Raw genomic sequence first — 6,667 nt, forward strand, 5'->3', positions numbered from 1 at the left:
CGTCACATACGCAATGTTGCCAATAATTGTGGGAAGCCAGGGGGGCGTTTACAGACAATCGTTAAAATTCATTTGCAAACAATCTGCGCATGTCTCAAGCCTGTAATTTGGCGTAAATGACGGAAACGTGCAGAGGAACGTACCCAGCGAATTTCATTGAGATCCATCGACCTCGAAAAATCGCCGGAGTTGGCCTTTAAAGCCAAGCTGAACGTGTTTTCAGTGAGAGCTGATGTGCTTGCCAGCAGCTAGCTGGCTGGTCACGAAGAAGAGTAGCACCAATTAAATAAGGTGTTGCACTATAGTGCCTAGAGTATACTGGCTAGTGTGCCATCCGCGGCCTTCCAGGTGGCACCAGATGGGATGAATGCCGGCGGCTACCGCGTGGAGCACTGTGGCGCGGGTGGGTGCCGCGGCGCCCCCGCTCCTCATGGTGCATCGTGTTTCCACAGCATCAGCGAGGGCGCCGCTGCAGGTTTTGTTTTTATTAAGCCGCAGATGTTGCTCAGTGCTCGTGTTGACAAGTCACCAGAGCTTAAGGGCTTGTTTTTAATATATTACGCTTACTTAGAGCTTGTGGGTCCAGCGTAAAGCTTATACTAGCGCAGCTCGTCTTCAAGCGTTGAACTCCGCTGCTTCAGCGCAGGCAAAAGGAAAACGTAACTTGTATTGAAACGATGCTTGCAGCGGAATTTTTTTCGGTAGAGCAAACTGAAGCTGCCTTATTTTAATGAAATGCAGTAATGCCGATATACATGGGCGTCGGCAGAGTTTTGTCTTGTAGGGTGCAAACCTATGTTATCGCGTGGGGAAGTGGGGAGCGTTTGTGTGACTTCGGTTGTCTAGCCACTGTAACTTTGGTAGAGGGCAAGTGCTGTTATGGCTTTAGGGGGGATGGGGGGCGGTCAAGTGGCTGTTTTGCACCCCATGCTGGCGCCCGTGCCGACGTTGCATTGGCCTGTAAAAAAGGCTGCTGGTGTTCCGTGTCAAAGTCATGGAGTTCTTTTTAATGCTTAGCATCAGGAAGTATATGAAACATCTTTTTTTAAGGTAACAAACATTTTATTAAAAAGTAACAACACCCTAACGTAGACATAAGACAACACTAGATGAAAAAATGTACACATGAAGAATGAATTAGGATATAGATCTAATGGCAGCGGCGCAGTTTAAGGACCTTTTGCCGTTCCCTCTGTGCTTCTATTTCTTTGTTGATTGATGCCTGTTACAAAAAAGCGAAACCTCAAGAGAACATAGAACTTGACAACTGCTGCCAAGCTTCCCTTTCATGTTGTGGGCATCCTAATTGAGGAAAGGCGAGTGTCTGCAGCTGGCTTGAAAAGTCGGCTAGGCTCGCTTCATGTAGACTATTTTTGCTAAACAACCCAGTAAAAGCGTCTTCCATGGCCTTTACAGTGGTTGATAAGTTCTCACTAAGGTACACAAGGCCTCCATTGTCAAAATGGGTAGTGAAGTATGAGGCGGCGTCTGCACTTGCTTCAGCATTACTTACACAAATGCAGCCTGCGCACTGTGGACAAGAATTCTTGCTAATGATCTTTCGTGCCACATAACCTGCAACATAGTAGATCAAAGCACTGTTACTCTTTCTCCGTGTAGCTCTGATGGTCACTAGACAAGTGCGACTGGATGACATCCTCTGCGTCATTGATGCTTCCACGGTCAAGAAGGCCGTCTATTCTGTCCACAAGGCTCGTTGTAGAGAGCTCATTTGGGCTGAGCAGCGCTTTGATGACGTCTCGTGGGCAGTTGCCTCCTCTGGGCGGCTTGGCTAGGTTATAAAACGCTAGCAAATTGACAGTCACGACGAACTGCGAAACTGTTCGGTGGTCATGCATTGCACCCTGATGATTGTCTCATTATTCCAAAAAGGTTCTCTAGCTTATCCTGCCTTAAACGGGGCGTGAAAAGATACTTGAAGCCAAGGGTAGATGTTAAGTAGGACAACAAATCAAGGCTACTCTGATAGTAACGTCCATAAGCTGTCCTTTCTGTAAGAAAACCACCACCAGCTGGTTTTGCGTGCTGCTCCCACTCTTTCAAGTACTCAAGGAACCCTATCAAGAAGTGCATGTTTGGACTGTCAGGCTTGAGTGCTTTTTCGCTTGTCCGTGATGTCATGACACGAATGAGGCAATTCATTTCTTTCACAAAATCTACAGTCGGCTGCACAGTCTTATACGAAGACTGAGTGTGCTCCTTGTACACAACAAGCCCTTTAATGACCTGGTCGCCGAAGAGCTGAAATGCAATGTCCGCCTTCATTTTTTCGAAACAGTTTGGCTTAATGTGTGCATTTGTAATGCTGGGCATCACTTTCAGCGTAACACTCTCCCTATCAGCTTCGAAAGATACTTGAATGATGCCACTGTGGACATGTCCGGCTGGTGCCAGGTACCCTTTTGCAACAAATTCATTTCTCACGTTTTTCATTAAGCGTAGAAAATCCGACACAAAAAACAGCTGTCTCTTCGGATCGACTGGGTGCTTGGTGTTGCTCCGTACATGGCTTGAAAAACCTTGTAAAAAAACATATCTCATAAAAATCGACGCGTACTTTATGCCAACTTGTAAAAAAAATGTAAGGAGCGCGCTCTAAAGTAGCACAAAATTGTAAAAACTATGCACTGAGGATATTAGGGAAATAAAATCGCACCCTGTATTCCAAAAAGCCGCCACATGGTTCTATTCCAGCTGGCACCGTCGCACGTTATGCAGTCCACAAATAGGCCAGCATTTTCTGCAAGGATGGCCGTTTCCACAATGATTTTTGCCAGTGTCGCGGATTTCACATTGGCGTTGGACTTATAAACACCAAGGATTTGTGTCCAGTTTCCTGCACAAACAATGGTAGGGGTATTTTCTGAGAGTACACGCCTCATATAGTATGCTGTTGCAAAGAAAAAAAAAGAACGGCAAGTCAGCTCACGAGTGAATGGCTGAAAGAGCACAACCATGCCGTGCTCTGCCAGCACATTCTTCTGCTCAGCAGGTGTATGATCCCCGAGGTCGACAAAGCCTTCAATGTGACCTGAATTTCAAAAGAAAAGCACAGGACGCACATTCAGTTCTATTTTCTGGCATCTCTCTAGAACAGTTAGAATACTGGGGCGTTTCAAGAAATTTGCCCGAAGATCCTTAAAACAAGGATAATGCGATGTTTGAACGCTGCCTTCACATTTACTCTTTCTGTAGCGGCCGGCATTTCAATATGGGTATTTGAATTACCTTTTTAGTGAGTGGAGACAGGCGGTCGAGTCAAGTGAGAGCTGTAATTGAAATCCTTACTGAGAAAAGCTCATTGACGCTTTGAAATTTCCAAAAAAAGCGGCCGCTAGTAATTTTTGCGAAATAAGGAAATGAAACCGAAACCATTGTACCGTAGAGCGCAACTGTACCCGAGCAGACGCCCAGAATGACGCCACTGTTTTCGACAGCGATTGCAGTGGTGTTAGTTCTTTTGCATTCAGCAACATGTGCGCTGTACGTGCTACCATGGCAAACGTAGCTCGCACACCCACGAAGCGAAAAAAAGGTGAAAAGTGACATAATAACGCTTGCTCACTTTGGTCGTCTGGTAAAAGCATAGCGCTCTTCGATGTTTTGGTTTCGGTTTCACTGGCGAAACATTTTTTTTATATTTGCGAAAAAGTTTCATGCGGCCGCTTTTTGAAAATTTCAGTGCAGTTGTGAGCTCTTCGCAGGAAGGTCTTAATCCTCCCATTTTACCTGACTGCGTCTCTTTTCTTCCATTAAAACATTATTCCAATCTCTGCATGCCATAATGGATGTCTCTAGTCATCTTAAATGTCGGCCACCACAACGAAAATAATCGCGAAGGTAGCGAGCGAACACTGCAGTTCCATTAATTTGAGGATTTTTGGATAAGTTTCTTGAAAAAGTCCTGCATAGCACACACCCGATGAAGCGAGCTCCTACATTGAGCGCACAGGAAGACGGCGCGCATAAAACAGCGGTTCCCCTCCGCATGCACAGCATACATCGCGTTCGGGGTTATATAGGATTTTATAGCAACATGATTTAAATTTATACACAACATATATGTCGGCGACGGCGAAGGTTCGCTTGAGTTACCACAAAAAGGAAGCACTTTTCAAATCACCTTATGCGCGCATGCATCTTTCGTAATACATTTCTCTTGAGCGAAATCATGGCGATTATTCCTCTATGCACACAGAACTTTCCAATAATATGGGATGCAAAGCTATACTCATAAGCTGATTTTACATTTAGATGCTCGGAAAGCTTGATCTCGTCCATGACGAGGCCACCATGACGACTGTAAACATCCATGGTCTTCGTCTTCTCAGTCAAGGCATTGAAGTTATTGGCACTGAGGCCAAAGCCGCCCTTGAAACGCTGTAGGTACCTTCGCAGGCAAGTTCTCCCGGGCAGTACCATAATGGCTTCATTGCGTAGACGTTCGTATAACTTCGGGCTTCGCATCTTCATCATGATGCATTCCGTAATCCATTCGTCGTTGTATTGCATGCCTTTATGCGACTTCTGTCGAGCAGCAAGGAAACAGCTCCTGAGAGTGAGTTGCTGTTTTTGGAGAAGAGACTTAACTTTACTTTCAAATGCCTCTTCGCTAACTGCCTCGTTCTGCGCTTTCATACGAGCCACCTGTTTTTTTGCATTTGCGAGTCTCTTCTTGATTCTCGACAAATTGCGAAAAATGTTCTTACAAAGCTTCTTTTCGGCATCATTTCTTGCGCTTTCCTTCACCCTTGTCTTTTTCTTGCAGGCCTGGTTTTGGACGAGAACCCTCTGGTACTTGCAAAAAACGCAAGACTTCCCGTCTGACTGCACTGACAGCAAGTATCTTTCAGAAAAAAACATGCCTCTGAATGAGTAATTGTGTTTCGATGAAGCTGGCTTTAAGCCAGAACCACCACAAAGAGCTGTTATCGAAACTTCCTTGATGAGGGATTCTGCCTCATCACTACGTGTGAGGATTTGCTTTGATTTTCCCGTCCTCTTAGGTACACCGTTGCTACTACTGATTGCCGTTCAGGCAAAGGCTTCTCGAAGTAGACCATTTTCTAGATGAACAGGGTGCTGAAGTTGTTCATTTCGCTTTCACAATAAGTGTACGCTACTGTTCCTGCTGGCAGAGACGGCACTTTTAGCCAAGTGACAGGAACAGAGAGGTCAGAGAATGGGTGACGAGTTTCTGTGGTGAATTGCGGCCGTTAAGCTTGAGTATTTTGCACACTTGCTCTTTCGGATACAAAGGATGTGGTGGACTCCTCAGGTACAGAACAATTATCCTGAACACAAGATCCTTCAAAAGGCAGAGCTCGCTTCGAAGGTAGTTGTCTCGGTGCTCCTGCGACACTTTGCTGGAATGTCTACATGTTGTTGGCACAGATTTCTTGTTTTTCGTTTTGCAGGCAATTTTGTAACAAGGTGCTGAGGATATTCAGATAATATTGAGGGTACCGCATCAGGTTTCATGCGTGGCTTGTCGCGGGGGATCTTGTTGAAAACGCCGTTCACGGTGAAGGTGAACACGCGCTCGATGAAGCTCTCTTCAAAATGTTTTTCGCTAACCACAGCAGTTGGCGTCAGTCTGCTGTCCGCCCTCTTTATTCTTGTGTCCCATTCTGCGAGCCGTGCTTTATCAGATGGGACGGTGAACAACGGTATACGCTGTTTGTTCGAGCGGTAACCAGTGGTGCAGAACGGCACGAAACAAGTCCTTTCCTTATGTCGCTGTGGCTTCGACATTCTCTCAAGATTCCCTTCATAGTGCCCGTAGTGACAGGCACAGAAACGCGACAACCACACACTCACCCTCTGACGACACGAACAACAGACACAAAACGCGGTAATAACGCTGAAAACACGAACACAGAAATCGACGCAACTGCTGCAAATCTGGTGGGCGGAGCTGACGACACGCGTAGTCAGCACCCACCCGCATGGCAGCGCCCCTGGTGGCCACTGCGGGCATTTATCCCAATCGGCGCCACCCTCCCCCATTGAAAAGAGCGGCGGACGGCACACTAGCCAGTATATTCTAGGCACTATAGTTGCACGGTCAGTCTGTGTGTCCATTTTTCTGAGCTACAGTGCTCGAAAAGCGTCTATCAATCAGGCGCCTTCGCAGCTGGTTGCCACGAGTTGTGTCAGGAGGTGAAGACCCTGGATCACGCATGCATCTTCTTCTTCTTTATCGCCATTCCGCCAGAGATCACGCAATTTAGGCGCCACGTTATGAAGTGCTGCACATTCTGTTATTATTGCAAAGGTCCTTTTTTGTTTGAATCTTGGTCTTGAGGCAGGCAAACCGTCTTTTCCAAGCCACAAACGTTTTCTCGACTGTGTTTGTTTTGATTTGGCTCTTGTTGTACTTGCGCAAAATTACACAGCATTAAAGCCTTACTTATTGTCGATGAAATCAGCCGGCCTGTCAGGCCAAAGATGACTTTCATTTGTTCGCACTTATTGTACACACACACGTGACGGACCTTCTCGCTGCTCATTGTCAAAAAGTCGCAAAAGGTCGATTTTCTTGAACAAACCATTTTTAAAACTTGGCATTCTTTAAGTCATGCCCTGCGTGCTGTCCGTGGTACTCACCATAAGGTGCATGTACAACGGAAAACTGCACAGAATA

General features: G+C 46.2%; 1 pseudogene; it reads right to left on the reverse strand.

Moving 5' to 3' along the window:
- Positions 1-1,150: 1,150 nt before the first annotated feature.
- On the reverse strand, positions 1,151-5,775 carry LOC119382161 (uncharacterized; annotated as a pseudogene).
- Positions 5,776-6,667: the final 892 nt, after the last annotated feature.

The sequence above is a fragment of the Rhipicephalus sanguineus genome, chromosome 2, assembly GCF_013339695.2.
Source record: "Rhipicephalus sanguineus isolate Rsan-2018 chromosome 2, BIME_Rsan_1.4, whole genome shotgun sequence".
NCBI classification, from domain to species: domain Eukaryota; kingdom Metazoa; phylum Arthropoda; class Arachnida; order Ixodida; family Ixodidae; genus Rhipicephalus; species Rhipicephalus sanguineus.